This window comes from Apteryx rowi, unplaced genomic scaffold, assembly GCF_003343035.1.
Source record: "Apteryx rowi isolate R43461 unplaced genomic scaffold, aptRow1 scaffold_74, whole genome shotgun sequence".
In the NCBI taxonomy this organism is placed as follows: Eukaryota; Metazoa; Chordata; class Aves; order Apterygiformes; family Apterygidae; genus Apteryx; species Apteryx rowi.
In genome coordinates, this window is record NW_020451027.1 from 1765810 (window position 1) to 1782671 (window position 16862).

Here is a 16862-nt window from a genome sequence, read left to right on the forward strand (position 1 = left end):
CAGAGGGGCCGCGACGGCCGGGCCTCCCTGCACGCAGCTGCGGCCGCGGAAGGTCGGGATTTGCTCCCAAACTGAAACCACGGCGAGTTTTGTCGCGAGCAGGGGTCGCGGCGGGGGGAGCCGCAGCAGCGCGCACCGCTGGGGCTGCTCTGGCTTTTAATCCCTCTCACGCGTAGCCGTCGCTCTTGTTTTAAATTCCATCCATATATAACTTGTCAAATACTTGGGGTAGAAAAATGACAGAGCCTTAAAATGGTTCAGGGATTGTTCGTGTAATAACTGTAATATCGCGTAATGACTGTAATGACAGGCTGCGGCAACAACTCGTCCCGGAGACCATCTCCTATCCAGCTCACGCGTACCTGGACTGGTTTTGAGAATGGCGTGAAATCGCTTTAACAGTGGCTTGTGTGGAAAGAGGTATTAGTCACAGCAGTAGCTGGTAATGTAAGTGATTAATGACTCGTGTTCAGACGAACCTGGCGGAGTTCGCTTCGAAGCGGGGTCTGAGGGCCTGGTCTTGCGCAGCGGCCAGGCTGCAGGGTCCTGCCTCTGCTTTGCGGTGTCACCAGGTAACTGCGTGGCCAGCAGTGCCAACAGGTGCCAAGTTTGCCCTTTTTGGCAACAAAGAGCTATTAGAGCAGTGTAGGTGTAGTGCAAAAGCACACAATCCTTTGCTGCCAACGTAGGTACTCCAGCAACTGTGTGCTGAGCCAGCTCAGGAAGTCGAGCTGGCCAAAAATTAATAGTTCCTTTTTGCAGTTAGATTTTTGTCTGGCTGAGCTTTCTGGGTCACCGTAGGACTGGTCCTGACTTAGTATAACTATTAGCTAACCTGGCTTTTTTTCCCTGTGGCAGTTCAGTGAGTGCCTTCACAAACTGCTGTGGTGGGGGTTGACAGGGCTGTAATTTTTTTTTTTTCCCCCACAGCTGAATCTGGAAAAGAATATGTGGATACAGTCTTAGCAAGAGACTGTAAGATTTAGAAGAATATTTTACCTGAACTATTATTTCTTTGTACTTAAAGTGGACTTTAAATTGATCCGAACAGAAATTTTGCAATGTTATTTGGCTATGCATACTTCTAGCACTTCATATAGGTAGCAATACAAATATTTTGAATAGGAGCCCATAATGTACTTTACAGTTTTACTGATGTGAATTTGTAGTTACTAGTAATGAGTAATGAAGTAGGTTGCAGAGGCCAACCCAAACATGTTTAAAGAGATTATTGCTGCCTATCTCCCCATGTGCTCTCTGGGATGGGATTCCCAAACTGTCATGCATACCACTTGTAAGTGGTACACAGCTAGATGCAAAGCCAGGAGCTGCTGTTGGCAGTATCCAACAGAAGGGGCAGGGGAAGAAATGCTTAGGAAACTCTGTGTTAGCACACTTCTTATGACTGAAATTCCCAGATTCTCTCCAGCAGAAATAGCAATAATACAAAATCAACATATAGGGTGTGACTGGAGAATAGTTTCTGTTCAGGAAGAGTATATGCTTAGTTTTCAACAATTAAACTTGTACTTACATGTTTTTTAAGTTGTATCTTTATATACTTGGAAATAAGTTACATTAGACTCTTACAATTATTTTAATTAACACTTTTTTACCTTGCTGCTAGAAAACTAGTCTAATTTTTCCTGTGTATATAACAAGTACCTGAAATTCATAAGCTTTAAAATCTCAAACAATCAGAGCTAGAAAAAGTATATGTCCCAGATTCCCACTCATTTATTTCTTGTGTGACTAAGAGGATGCCTAAGAGTTAGGTTGAATTACAGGAAACGCTTATGAGAAGTGTAACCATCATTTAGGTATGAGGACTAAGGGATCCATTCTGAGAGATCGCAACATTACAAACTAGCCCCTGTAAAATAACATGAAACTTCCAGGAATAGCTTTTCTTACAAAAAAGTGGCATAGTCAAAATAAGGAATGAACAGGTACAAATTATATTTAATGTGCTCCTGGATTTATCATCTCTAAGAAACATATTCCTATTCATTTGCAAAAACATCACATATACCTGAGTACTGTACTATATACTAACAGTACAGTGACATTTACCTGAAGCAAATAAAAATTTGGCTTTATCTTTCAAAATTCTTATCCTCAGTCCCTCCTATATAGAGTGTATATTATTTTACAGGATGCATGTCAAAAATTTGTAAAGGATACAATTATGGGTAGGTACGTATATGACCATTACTACCAATCTAATTAAAAATGTAGAATTTTTATGGGTGCAGAGTCAGACTTTGTGCTGAGGGGACCTGTTCATAGTCACAGAATAAGATCTGAAAATCTGGGCTGAAGTTAGTGCAGTAAAAATGTTTTTAACTTGCTCTGTACTCTTAGAAGTTTTTCTTATGCTAATATACATAAGTCAAAAAGAAGACATCACAAGTTGCTGGAGTTGTAACGCCAGTTCTGCTTTTGCAAACATGTTAAAATGTGATCTTGCTTATTGTGTTGTCAAAGACATCAGCAATCCACATGAAAAATGACTAAAAGTTGCTCTAATTGTCCGGAGTAGACAAACAGAAAAACTGAGCGAGTAGTCATCCCCTTCTGCTCTCCTCCTGTTTATTAATCTTGAAATGTTTTAAATAGTGATCGTCTCTTCTGTACACAATCTGTTATAAAGTAGTATATACTTCAAAGTTCATTCCAAGCAGAAAGGCAAAGTATTAAGGATTAAAACAGGCAGCTCCCAGATTTTTTTCGTCTCTGCCTGCCCCAAATTAGAAACCCATTTGACCAGTTTTATCCTATAATTACATCATAGGTCTGATTCTTCACGGTCATGTGTTTAGTCATTTACACAGTGGGTGTATCAGGTTTGGAGTCGGTGTCGGGCAAAAGGAACAAGTATGACCATGAATAATGGTGCTGATGACAGTAGTTGCTAATAGTCTTAACCTTGGAAGATCAGTGGAACAAGCTTTGAGTAACAATTCTATACCTCTGTTTGCTCACTTTTTTCAAGATTCACATGGATTCTGAAAAGGTTATGTATAGAATAGATGCTCTTAAACTAAATTCAGTCTAGCACTAGATTACAGGGAATGTTCGGGCTGGCATAATATTTCCAGTGTAATTTTTTCCTTCATGATAAAGGTGAACCAAAATGTTTTAAATTAACAATATCATTACCATTTTTGCTGTGGCACTGACTATAGCCAGGCTCAGTGCTAGTGAACAGGCAACTAAGCAGGCTATTTACAAGGGGCAGCAAAACTGTTCCCATTTCAGTTGAGATTAAGCTAGTGCATTGGAGCAAATCCAGGTACTCTGGCAGTTTACAGCAACTGTTCTGGCATGTAATGCTTCCGCCTTGATGTTGGAAGAAGGCTAGGAGGAATACCATGGGGATGATATTGTCCTGAATTACCACAATTAAATTACTCATTTAAGATGATCCCATGTCTTTGCCTTAACTCTTCTGGAGGTTGCTGCGCTCCTGACAGAAATGGCAGTGGCTGGTCTGTGTGTGCCCTGTGGCCTGGAGCCTCTGGCAAAGATGCACAGTTTGAAGTGATGCTGTCAGACTGTCAACATATAGACCAGTCGCATCCCACTGCAATCCTCGAGAAATGTGCTGTTGACTTTAGCAGGCTTTGGATAGGATATGCGAGGCCAAACAGATAATCTATAAATCATTCTGGAATAGTTATTTTTACACACAACCTAAAAGGGACTTATGAAACTGAATTGCTGTTATGCCAGCCTCTTAATCTTACTGTTTCTATATTTTATTAAATACTTCTTTAAAAGTAATGGCTAAAAGCATAAGAGTTAAGAAACTATATTTTTAAATAGCTGTTATTAAGTGTGAATGATTATCTGAATTATTAATCTTCTTTGGCTTCATTACCTAAATGTGGGTATGCAGTTTCTGCAAGCTAGGAGTTTTCTCAGAGCATGGTTTTGGAGGAGATTGTGTTCTTCCTGTTTCAGGATGATACAAGCATACAAGGACATTCTTCTGTTACGTAATTTTTGTATTCCAAATTCTAATTTGTAATCAGAAAGTGTTGAGGCACTTAAAATGGAAGAAAAAAGTTTACCAACTTTTGGAAGAAAAAGGTTTATCAACTTTACAGACTCTATTAAATAGAGTCATGAGTTCAAAGGGAAAGCAAAGCTTTATATAACATTTTACTTGGATGGATTGTCCATGATTTTTGAGACAGTCAAGAAGGAAAAAAGGTGGAGTACGTAGTTACTTCAGCTCAACTACTGCTGAAATCTGTACAACCAAAAAGCTACCCTATGAGAAAGAAATCTGGTGCCGAACAGTTCTAGCACTCACTTCTCCTTATGCTTCGATGTTAATATTTGCATTTCCTAAACTTGGCTTTGAGCTATTATAACTATGAAGGGGGGAAAAAATCTGCATCTCGTTCCCCTCAGTTCCACTGGGATACCAACCAGGCAACAGATTCATACCTTTCCTGTGGTCTGTGCGAGGCAAAAACTTTCAGCTCACTCGCCACTCATGGCTGCTCAGTTTGTTTCCATAGCCTTTTTCTCTGATCACTTTAGTGTCTTCTTTTCCTGGAGTCCATTTTTTTATTTTTCACATTATTTGTAATAACTTCTCTTTCCTGGCAGCTTTCATGTTCTGCCCATCTCCTGGGCACTGGGTACTCATGCTCAGGTGCTCTCAGATGCCTTTTCTTTCCAGTTGCTGTGCAATACCCTAATTCCAGGGTTTTCTCCTTCCTGGCATTTCATTGCTGTCTGGTTGTCTCTGCAGAGAGGAATACTACTCTGTTTCCCCTACTATAACTGATATTTTTTACTGTAAATTTTAAGATACATGGAATAGATTCTACCTTGTATCTAGTAAGAGAATTTATGTTCTATACCCATTCCTTTCTGAGGAAATCCTAAGCATAATCTTAGGAATATAACCTTTAAAGACTAAAGCTACACTGCAAAATAAATTTATGGTGAGAGATCTACATTCAACAAGCACACTGTACAAAAATAAAATGCCAAAATACCAATGTGATAGCTGTTAGTAATGCTTTATTTGTACTCCATTTCAGAGGAAAATGGATATGACTTAAGTTTTCAAATTGTGCATTCAGGTATAATGCTTAAATCATTAGCAAGACTTTTTAATTAAGTCTGAATGAGAATGAATACTAAATTGTGCACTTTTTCCTACTGAACTATACTTCATTGAAGTGCCTGGCTGCATTTTTTTATTCTGCTTGTATGAGTGAAGAAAGATCTGAACGTTCATAAGCGTTTATTTGTTGCTAGCATACACATGATTTATTAGTGGAGCATGAATAGACTTCTGTTTCCCATCTTTTGGCCCTGCTTTCAGTTTCCATTGAAGCCCATGTATGTGTGAATGAAACCAATAGTAAACAGGAAAGAAGGTTGTGCTAGGACAGCAACATTGTGGGATCATCTAATTGTGACAGAATTATTTTTTGGTAGGGATGGGAGTGCAATGGATTAGGAGGGAAAAAGAAGGGAACAGCATAGGAGACTACCTGCTGAAGGGTTTATTTTTCATGTATCTTCTTCAAAACATCATCATCCAAATTTTCACTGAATTCTTTAAGTGATTTCTCCGTTTCCCTTAACCTACTGAGCAATTGGATGTTACTGCGGAATTTCTGATGATTATTTAGGGAGTAGATGTAAATAGTTGGTTTAGAAAGTGATTGTGGAGAGTGTCCATCACAAAGAACCTTTGTTTTTGTAAACTTTAATTTGTACATAGTGATTCTTGATGATGTTGGAGACTTTGATTATGCATATATGACCTGAGTGCATAGAATTCTTCTACATTTAATTCTCTTTTAGCATAATTTAATCAGTTTATAGTATTTTCTGAGTAACTTTGAAAGCTATATACCTTAGAGTGTATTTGAAAACATTCTCTACACAGGAAATATATAGGATGTCTAAGCCTCATGTAGAACAACTTGATTTAAATACTCCCCTATTTCAATATAAAGAAACATGGAAAGAGCAACAATTATTTTAAGTGTTGCTTTAAACTAGTTGTGTGTGTATAAAATTGGCTTTCTGAATTAAGGATGTCATGCAGAATATTTGTTTTTGAAGAAATAGCCTGGATGATTTCTTTCTTCTAGAAAAGCCTCAAAAGAGAAATTGCCTGCAAAAGGTTTATACAACTCTCTTGTGTTATTCTGTCCTCTACTTGTTCATTCTTTACTGCTATGCTTCATCTTCATGTAATCACTTAATTTACCAATCAACAATTTTAGGTGCTTAATTATATCCAGATCAATTATAAATCAAAATATTTCACCTCTTTTGACTTGTGCAGTCTGCCAGTTTTAAGGTCCTGCACTTTATTTCCAACAGGAAGAAAAATTGATGGTGAATAGGCTACTTCTGTGCTAGCTGTTCAATTACCAAGAAGGTACATAAAGCCTTGTTTTCCTGAACTCAGGAGAAAAGAGTTCCTCTGTGCTACTTCCCAGCACCTTTTAGACAGCTACTTAAATTTACAGGGTTTTTTTGTTTGTTTGCTCTTTTTTTTTTTTACCATCTATAACAGTTTCTTGCTGCTTTTTTTAGTCTTCTGTGCAGTGTTTTTGCCCTTTTCTCTGTCATTTCCCTTGTACTCATCCACCAGAGTGCACCCCCCTGCATCTTTATTCAAACCTCAGGGAAAACCTATCAAATCATGTGACTCCAATATTGTATTTGGTCTGTGTTTTTTGTGGCAGTATCTATTGTTTAAGTATTCCATAAATTGCTTAAGTATTCCATAAATTGCTTTTTATTTACCTGAATAATTGGAAAATAAAGGAGATTTTTACCTCACCCTTACCATAACACTGACAAAGGTATATTGGAAACTGATAGAATCATAACATTTTACTAAAGATATATTCCACTGATGAATACAAATATGAGTAATTGTCTTAGCCAATTATTGCAATCACTAATCCAGGAGATCTCCTGCTGAAGCTAATGTTGATTCTAATAGGAGTTTGCTCAATTAAGAATTGCAGAATTTAACTCCCTGGCCATTCTATTAAGGTCAGTAATGATGTCTCTTTGTGTGACACTTTTTTTTTGAAGTTACGAGCAAATGATTATACTGGCTATCACTCATTGCCATTCTACATGTAGTTATTTTTACTTATTACAGTTATAAAATGGAGCTCATTTGTTAAGGATAGATTTAACTGACTGTATTCTTAATTTCAGTCCTAGAAATTATCCCTGATAAATGGCTCCACCTCAGTACCTACCCACAAGCTCTTTCTCAGCTGCCCTGAAACAACTGGTGGGTTCTCTGCTGCTGTATGGTATTCTTAACCATATGGCATACACAGCTGTGTTAAAGCATCAAGGCATTAGCTCTGCTGTCTCACCTGGGCAAGGGACCAGTCATGATTCCACTTGTTAGCACAAAGATTGGAAGTGTCTGTTGTAATCATGAGTGTCAGAATCGGAGCCCTGTCTTCATACTAGCCAGTGTAGTTGAATATAGATGAAAGAAGGAGGCAAACAGGCTGAAGCCAGTTATTTACGGAATGTTCTAGCCCTTGCTGTGATGGTCTCCGCTCCAGAGGCAGTCTGGCTGAGTCGGACAAAATGCATCTAGGAGTCCCACTTCTTCATGGTTCTTCATAATCCCCCATAATACAGGCTTTGTCCTAACAGTTGCCGTGCAGTCCTTACAGGTGATAATTTAGTAAATGAGCGAAGAAACAACCTAGGACAAAGTGTGCCTGCAGACACCACATTGGATCAAGGGAATCGTTATATGAAGCAACAAAAGTACCCCCTGGAGATTTTGTACAAGAGTGGGCAGCTTCTGGGATATACATCTATCTGTTTCCCCTTGGTCTGGCAAGTCTTTTCTGTGTCAATCTTTCCTCCTTTTCTATTTGTTCTTTACAGAAGGGAAGCAATTGCCTGACTGGAGAAAATAATAGATTTCACTGCAATGGATCCTTGTGTTGATATAGATCCAGCTCGTTCAGTTAAGTAGTTTGCTATGTGTAGGCAACTGGTGGAATTGGGTACTTCAGAGTATCTCTCCCAGCTGGTAATAGTCTCTGTCAGAACTGCGTAAAGCAGCAAGTCATGTCAGCAGAAGAGTGTGTCTTGGGAAGCAAAAAAATGGTTCAATTAGTGCATCCAAGGTGGAGGGCACACTGCCGTGTTCTATTCTTTTTTACCACCAAGGTCTTCGTGGTGGTGTGCTTGTATAATTGTGAATACTACTTGACTACTTGAATACTACTTGAGATGAACTGGAGGTGGGATACTGAAGCATGAACAGATGAGAAATGAGGATTAGAAATGCTATTTATGTTGTAGCTAGTCAGAGGCCAAGATTTTACAATGGAAATGTAGAACAGAGTGATGATCCGTGTAAGTTCAGAGTCAGATAATGTTTTAGCTATTGTAGTACAAGGCAAGCAGTTACAAATAAGGCTTCAGTTCATTACTTTGCTCTGATTTCTTTGCTTAAGAGAGCCTAGTTCCATGAAAATATCCTTGCTGCTGCTAGAGAACAGGTTTCCTGTGTATCAACAGAAGATTAAGGACCATCTGCATGGAGATACTCTTCATCTGCGCTTCTGCTGGCTCTTTAATCATTGAAGACACACTGTGACGCTTCCTAGGACCAGCACCCTCTTAACTGCTGACTAGCCTTGTGGCTTCTTGCAGAGCCGGCAGCATCAGTAATACAGCAGTCTTGTCACTGCCTTGCATTTTTGCTCTGAGTTCCACTGATCTGGTAGGAGCTCTTTGTTCCTCCTTGTCTCTTGTCTGGCTAGCATTTTTTTTCTGTGCTTAGGCTGTATGGTGCAGTAGTGTTTTATTTTCAAGTATTAAATTGGTTATGTCAAGGAGGGCTGCTCCTGTTCACTCTGGAGCTGAACAGCATCTGAGAATCTGAGCCATGGCCTACTCCTGGAGGATGGTGGAGTATTAAGTCTCTAACCTTTTTCCTTAAATACCTAGCATGTTTGGCTGAATGCAAATAATCTCAGAGTAACTGTTGTTTCATAGGCTCACTTAGTACTAATTTGTGATGCACTGTAAAGTAGGTAGAGATATTCTAGGGAATAATGTATTCTAGGCAAACTCCCCCCAGGAAAAACCCAGGTTAGTCAAGAAAATGACCAGAAACATCTCTTAATTACTTGTCTCATGGTATTCTGCAGCCCTATTCCTTCCAGTATTTCCTTTGAAATGGGCTCTCTGGATATATTCATATCTTTTGATTGTCTCTTGGTTTTGAATTGCTGAGATGTTTCTTCCTCTTAGGTATAAGCCTCACTGCTACCACCACCACCTTTTCACAGCTCAGGAAACTATCAAAGCCTTCTTGCTCCTTGACTCCTGGCCATTGCTTGAATGAGCTTTCTTAGCTTGGGCTCCAGTCTCTTGTGCCTCAACTCTCATTTCTATATGTCTTGCTAGTTGCTACAGGAAACAAGATTGCTTTGGCAAGGAACTTTACAAAATAACCCTGTCCTAACTGGTCATATCAGAAAAAAGAAGAAGGGAGCATTGAAACTGGACATTTGCACAGCTCAAAGCCTTGAATAGTTTAGTTCAAAGAAGCAGTTTAATATGGAAATTCTAAGCTTATGTTTTGTAAGAATGGTGTGTTAAACAATTTTTTTCACAAACTTGTACCTAAGTCAACTGARTTGTACTATGAATTAGCACAGATTTAATTCACTGAATTGCTTAGCAGATAGGATCCCATGAGTAGTGTTTAAAGCTTTCCTTCAAAAGAAAATGTCAGTGGAATCTCGGTCATACAGCACAGAAGTCTCCTTTCACACTGTAATACTTCAGATTTATTTAATACCCAAAGGATCAGAAAACATAATAATCTGGAGTACAAAATTGCTAATCAGAGGGTTTTTTTCCCAATATAACCACTGAAAACATATGAAGTGGTAAATTGATTATCTTTCTTAGTATAGATTTATTTTTTCCAAAATCTAAAAGTATATTTTACAGCTTTTAATTTGATTTCTTTTGAACCAGGCATTATCATGCTGCTTTTTTTTTTTTGCAGCCAAGTTATAAATCCCAGAAAAGTAAGGTTTGCATGGAAAGTTCTTGGCAGATCTCAGTTAGAACAGCACAAACAAAACTGCTTAACAAGAAGGCATTCATTATGTCTGTCTTGTTACCCTCTCTTATTACAGAGTCACCAGCTGTAAAGTAACTAGCATTAGAAAGGACTCTTGAATCTTTCTAATAGAAAGCATAGGGAGCAGTCGTTCAAGAATGGCAATGAGAAATATGTTGCATTTTTGAGGCTTGTTTTCTTTTTTTAAATAGTTACTGTGCTTTATCTAGCTGAGCTAATGCATTGCTTGAATGTTCTCACAGCAAACTAAGCTTTGGAAACTGCCTGAAGTTCAGAAGGACAAATCTGTTGTTTTAACTTCAAAGGTCTGTGGTCCCATCGCATGTATTATACCACAGACCAACAATTTAGTGCCACAATGTCATGAGAAGTGGAGGTCTGTCTGATTAGTATCTTTAACAACTAATTGAGAAATACTATAAAATGGATCACAGAAGCAAAAGACTCGAGAGAGTAAAAGGATTTATGTTTTTAAAATATTTTAGTGATATATTCTTGTTTCTTTTAGTTATCTTTAATACTGTATGCTTATATAATTGTTGTTTATTAGTATTTGCACGTATACATTGTTTTTTAAGGTCTCAGTTTTATCACACCTTGACTGTTTGCTGATATGTGTAGCTTAAAAGAGAAAACAAAACATTTCCTTTTTTACTGCAGTAAAACTTAAATGACATACTGAATTTTAGATGTACCCTGTAAGAATGTTTCAGTTCTATATTGCTCATATTTAATAGTATACTTCCTTACTGAGCTGCATTGGTAAGAACAACATTTATGAGAAAAATCCATACAGTTGCCAGTATTTGGTACAATGCCATTCTCTGACTGATAAGAAGAGCCAAGCCATGTTCTGGGAAAGCCTTCATCTCATGTTAGGTGGGTGGGAATTTGGCTTGACTTATATGAGGGAATGGAGTGGAAGCTGTTTCCAAATGAGTCAGTATAGCTGTTCCTACTTTTTAGGATTGGATTTGGGGGAATGTTCTTAATTGATGTGCTGGTACCAGCAAGTGCTCATTTAGCTGGAAGTCAACTAGGAGCTCAGTCATTTTGTCTGAACTGCATTTCTCAGAAGAATATAAATGAGATCTACCTGAGACCTCTGAAATTAGAGCCAAGCCTTGAMATGGGAATTATTGAGAGGTGAGTTATAAAGGCTTAGGGAAAGGACAGTTCTGGATTTATGTGGACTCTGTCCCCTCCTTGTTTACCTAATCCATCTTCAGACTGATCCATGGACTTTGATATTCCCAGACTGGGATATAGCCTAAAGTCTCATATCCCCACACAGAGTAGGGAATTTCTGCCAGGGGATAGGTGTAAATAACACTAAGATCTGCTATTCAGTCCTATTTTTTGTTATTCTTTCATCTGTGCTTTTGAGTCTCCATAGGATGACTGTTACACATTTATGCATATAATAGCATTTGTCTGGGAGAGCAATTCATGTTTGCCATGAATGAATAGCTAAGTGCAAGAATGTATTTATTTAAAATATATGATCAGATTAATAGCAAGTCTTTGTATTGATGAAGCAAGAAAAAATAAGCAAATGTAAATGTTGGAATTTTAAGATACGTTTTCACTTGCAAGTTATATAGGTATTAACTGCTGAAAATTTGAGTAGTGTATTGGTTCTGTAATGATTTGATGGGGCATGTTTTGCTATATTGATATATATTTTTAGAGGAAAAGTTCTACCACTTAAGGGAGGCTACTTCAGTTCATCTTTACATAGAAGTGTTTTGAAAATGATTTTTTTAAAGAATTAAAGGAGCAGAATTGCACTTGAAACCATAGTTAAATGACACAGTGAATCATTTTTAGGACTAACAGTACATATGATGCAAAACACTTATCCAGTATATAATCATCCTTCCATTTCAAATTTCAGTGTGGTAGTTCTTAGGTTTACATTTTAGGATAGGTTTTACCCTCTGTCAGGTATTGTCAGTAGTCATGCAGCTAGCGTAAACGCTATATTGTGCATTCTGACTACTGGGACATAAAGGTAATTGTGCTAAGACCAGATCCAAGTTGCTGCTTTACCACTGTTCTATCAGCTCATGAAAGTTCACGAAAACATGGCCCTCTATGTGATGGGGAAAAAAATGGGCTAGAGCAAATGGCTAATTTGCAGGAAACTTTAGCCCTACTTCTCCAGCTTCCTAAGTTTATGTTCCTTCGGAGTTTATGAAAAAAGTTACAAAAAGAATGGGTGTTAACCATGGTAAATGTCAACGTCATCTTTCCACTCACTCTTTTCTCTGTGTAAGAGAGAGAAATAGGGAAGAAACTCTTCCAGGGAAGGAATAGTGAAATTGATGAACATGTTGCAAAGATAAGAGAAAGTAAAAAATGTATTGCCTTTTGAACTTAAACCAGCTCATATACTTTTCTGTTAAAAAGTCATGGACAGATGGGCTACTCATTGACCAAGTATTTATATTAGCATTACAATCCTTTTGGAAAGGATTTTAGCTGAAAGTGTAACATTTTTTGGTGAACTAAGTCACAGTTCTTTTTTCCTCTATTTTTCTTAGCATTCATGTACAACATCTTTTTTAGCTTGTGACTAAGACTTCTGCTAGTGAAATTAATGCTGAATATGTCACAGGTATGCAAAATGGACATTAGAAATCTGCAGTGTGAATCAGTGGAAGAAATTATCCACAAGGTAATTTTTTTTTATTAAAATGTTAAGTCTGCATTGAATAATCCATATATAAAGAGTGACATTAGAGTAATTTAAAAATCATTGGGCTGTTACTAACAGTAACAGAGCAGTGGTGAAGGCTGACATAAAGGAAGCTTTAGAGACTTGAATCCTGGAGCTGCCTCACCACCAAGCCAGCCACTACCAGAAAGTGCAGGAGCTTGAAGGATCCTCTGTTCTCTTAGCTGCCTGTAGCCTCCAAAGGAGACAGTGGCAGCTGGCAGTCACTCAGTAGTGAGGATATCCTGAATTTGCCCTCTACTCTGGCAGCAGTGAGTTGGTTTTTTTCCTATAGGCTTTCAATGTCCTGTAATTTTTGCATGTGGGATTCAACTAAGGCAGTTTCAGGCTTTGTACAGAGGCAGAATAGGGAAAAAATGTAATGTAGAGGAGTATGAAGGTTAAACCCAACGATAAACATTGGCACAAATTTTAACACTAAGACTTGCAAAAGTCTAGTTTATACCAGCTGCCATGCATGTTTCCCAGACCATTCTTAGTACAGTGGCTTCTGCTTTCCAAATCTTGGTAGGCTAGTTAGAGGTGGAGAGGGAAATTTACCATCCAGTTTTTCAAAAAGCTTATAATGTAAATCTTTCCTTCATTCTGTCACACTAATAAATCACAGCTCTGTGCTTCTCCCACCTGTTTCCTTGTAACTGCAATGTACCAGAGCAGAAACTGTTTAGTTTAACGTACTTGCTGATTAATTAGAAAGATCTTCATCTCCCAGGAAGTGATATGATTGGAAAGAGGTTATTGAGGAGGACGGTGGTAATACACATCAAACACAGGTCATCTGGCAAGCTGGAGCTTGTGATTCCTGTTGTCTCTTGTGGATTTTTTCTTCTTTCTCTCCCATCCTTTTGTCTTGGACCTTGGGGGGGGGGGGTGAGGGAGGAAAGGAGGGGTTTAATTTCAGTAAGAGCATGTTATGGGAGTATTGTCTTGTTTTTGAAATAGATGCCTATCTGATACGTGTCCAAACAGCCTTATTAATTGGAACTCAAATCTAAGTGGCAAACTAGTAAGCAGCTTTTAAAGCTAATAGGTTTTCATGTCCTCTCAGAAAGAAAAATAAATTGATGTGAAAGGATAGAAGTATTCTAGAAAAGGTTAAAATTCTATTGACATATGTCAGTGCAACAATCATGTCATGGAAAAACAAGATGATGATCTTTGTCTTATATAACAATAACTGTAGAATAATCACTTAAGGAATGTATCATCTAATACTTTCATCTCAACATTAATAGGGGAAAAATAACTGATCACAGAAGAAAAAAAAAAAGGCAGTAATGATGGACTTGATAGACCAAGAGGCAGTGTGTTTACTATTTCATAAGCATGTCATTTAGAACTCTATTAAGGAAAACAAGAAGCTTAAAGCTAACAGAGAAGCAGCAGAAATACGGGATGATCACTGCTACTTATTTGACAGGTAATTGCTTTGGCACAGAAAAATAAATTCATTCTACACCTGTGTCAATCTGTTACTTTCAAGAAAGATTGTTCTAAGGTATCTTTGATGCTTCAACATCTTATGTTACTCATATGACGTGTAGACATCTGCCTCTTTTTTTTTTATAACAATTTACAACAGCCTTGACTATTCTGGCCTTCTCTTTGGACTTGCTTTTTCCATTACTAAGAAAATGTTCAGGCATGCACAAACTCAATTCCTCCTTTTTCCACTCTTTCTTCTCCCTCCTCTTCCCCATCACAGGAAACAGCAATATAAATTATCAAAAAATCTTGGTTTTCTTTTCATAGTTTTTAAATGAAATGCACCTGTTAATGTTATAGATTACAGTATACGGATTATGGTATATGGATTACAGTATTCAGTATCCCGGACTAATGTTATGGGATACAGTACACTTTACACAAAACAGATGAATTAAAGTTAATGCCCAGTATCCTGTTGTGGCCAGCATTTTTGGCACATGCTATTATGAATACAGATTATTAACATTTGACTTCTAAGAATGATAATTGCTCTAGGTTCTGTAATTGCTGAATCTTTTTATATCATTTTGTATATAGTTGAGGTGGAGGATTTCTTAAACTTTTTTGGTGTGTTTTTTTCCTCAGAGTGCTTAGTCTATATTTTGGGAGAGTTTTCAAGCAGATGGTGTTATCCCAGGGGTGATGTCTCACTAATATCGTAGTGTGTGATTACAGGATGCCTCTTCATATTTTATAGTAGCTTCACTAAATTATAAATAAATGAGACTGAGCATTTGTGTTCACTTGAACATTGTATGTAGAAGGCCTAAAACTAAAAAAAAGTTAAACGGAAATGTGAAGTATTTTTATGAAAGTTTTTACACACATTCTCTTTTGTGGTTGATGTTGTAGTGGTGTGTAATCTAATTGTTGTGTTGTATTACCTTGTCTTTTGAAACAAACACATTCAGACTTCTTCAGATGAAATAAGCATTCTTACAGAGAAGCAGGTAGGGTGGAATTTACCTTCACAAAGGATGCACAGAGTTGGGGCTGCTGTGCAGTTGCGAATGATGTGAGCTTTCTGCTTTTCAAGTCTTCTCCCAGTGCTGGGATTCTCGAATCATGAGTTTGGAAGCTTTTTGTTTTGTTTATTCCTCTCTGAGATAGACACCTCAAGTTATATATCGTTGTAAAATCTCACTAGAGACTGGATGTGCGCGGTTTTTATAGCTCCAGTATTAACTATCTACATTTTGTACACAGTTGTATAAAACACATTAGAATTTATAGAATGCTAGAATTAAGCCAGCATCACAAGGATTTTAATATTTTTCTGTTGTGTACTGCGAAGTGTCTGTATTTACTACTAAAAATAACTTGTAAGGATGCTCAAACTACTCAATTACCCATATAATCATTTTACCAGACACTCCTACTGCTTTTCCATTTCCTACCTCTTTTGGAAATATTTAGTGAATGGAATAGCACCTGTGTATTTGAACGTGACAGCAGCATCTCAAGTTATCCTTCCCAAAGCATGGCTTCTTAAGAAAGTAAGCAGAAGAAGCGACAGCTAGTAGTAGACTGACATAATGAAGAAAAGTTATGTTTCAAGAGTTATTTAATCATGTTAAATTATGCCTGAATTCTCTAAGAATCTGGGTTCTAGTTTACAGCTTATTGAAATCACTGGAAGGGCTGTATTTTTTTTGTAATCTTTTGATCAAATCCTTGTTCTGTAAATCTTAGAGACTTGACAAAGATTTGTAAATTGATTGAAACCGTTCCCATACCCTAAAATCAGTCTCTTCTAATTGGAAAGAGCTACTTTGTATCTTGTGCAAAGAACTTGGAAATTGTATTAGCTGTAGCTTTTACAGCTGCACTAAGGCTATGGTGATATTAAATCAGGGAGTCCATTGATTCTCAAAGTAGATATTATACAAAGTATTTGAGCATATAAATACATATATTCATTATCTTCATATCTTTTGCATGATTTGTCCTCTACGGTTATTTCCCTATGGACTAGTGTCACTTACGCCAAGGCTTCAGGGCAGCACTGTTCTTTGCCTTTTTTCTTTTTTTGGAACTCAGTAATATGCCTTTAAATATTCATATTTAATTAGATTTTTTTTTTTAATTCCATTTCAACCATGGATTTATGCAGAGACTAATGTCTCCTTAAAATGTGGCTTTTCAAGTGAAAGGAATGCTCAGGAAGCCCCAAAAGCTTAGTCCTAACACTTTTACTGATCATTTAATTGTAACAAGCTTAGGAGTTGCTTGTTTGCTTTCAACAAAATCAGGAAAAAAATGGACTTCAGAATAAATATGCTGCATGCAATATCTGTACTAACTCAAGGCAGTTTATATGAATATTAGCAGAATTGACTAGTTAGTGGTTAGAATTTTACCATTAGCCGCCATTATTTGTTTTTAAATTATCTGGATTTTTTCTGTATAGTTTCTTTAAAGCTGTAATTTGGAAATCCGCGGAGTCACTGACTCACTGATTCATTCATTCAAAGAGCTATTCATTATGTG

The 16862-nt window shown here is 37.4% G+C and overlaps 1 protein-coding gene across 1 annotated transcript in view; it reads left to right on the forward strand.

The window, feature by feature from the left end:
- Positions 1-29: 29 nt before the first annotated feature.
- Positions 30-16862, forward strand: part of DDX59 (DEAD-box helicase 59) — a 33243-nt gene continuing 16410 nt past the window's right edge. The window contains exon 1 of the mRNA XM_026087880.1: positions 30-52. The gene's annotated coding sequence lies outside the window, so the exon portion shown is untranslated. The remainder of the gene's footprint in view (positions 53-16862) is intronic.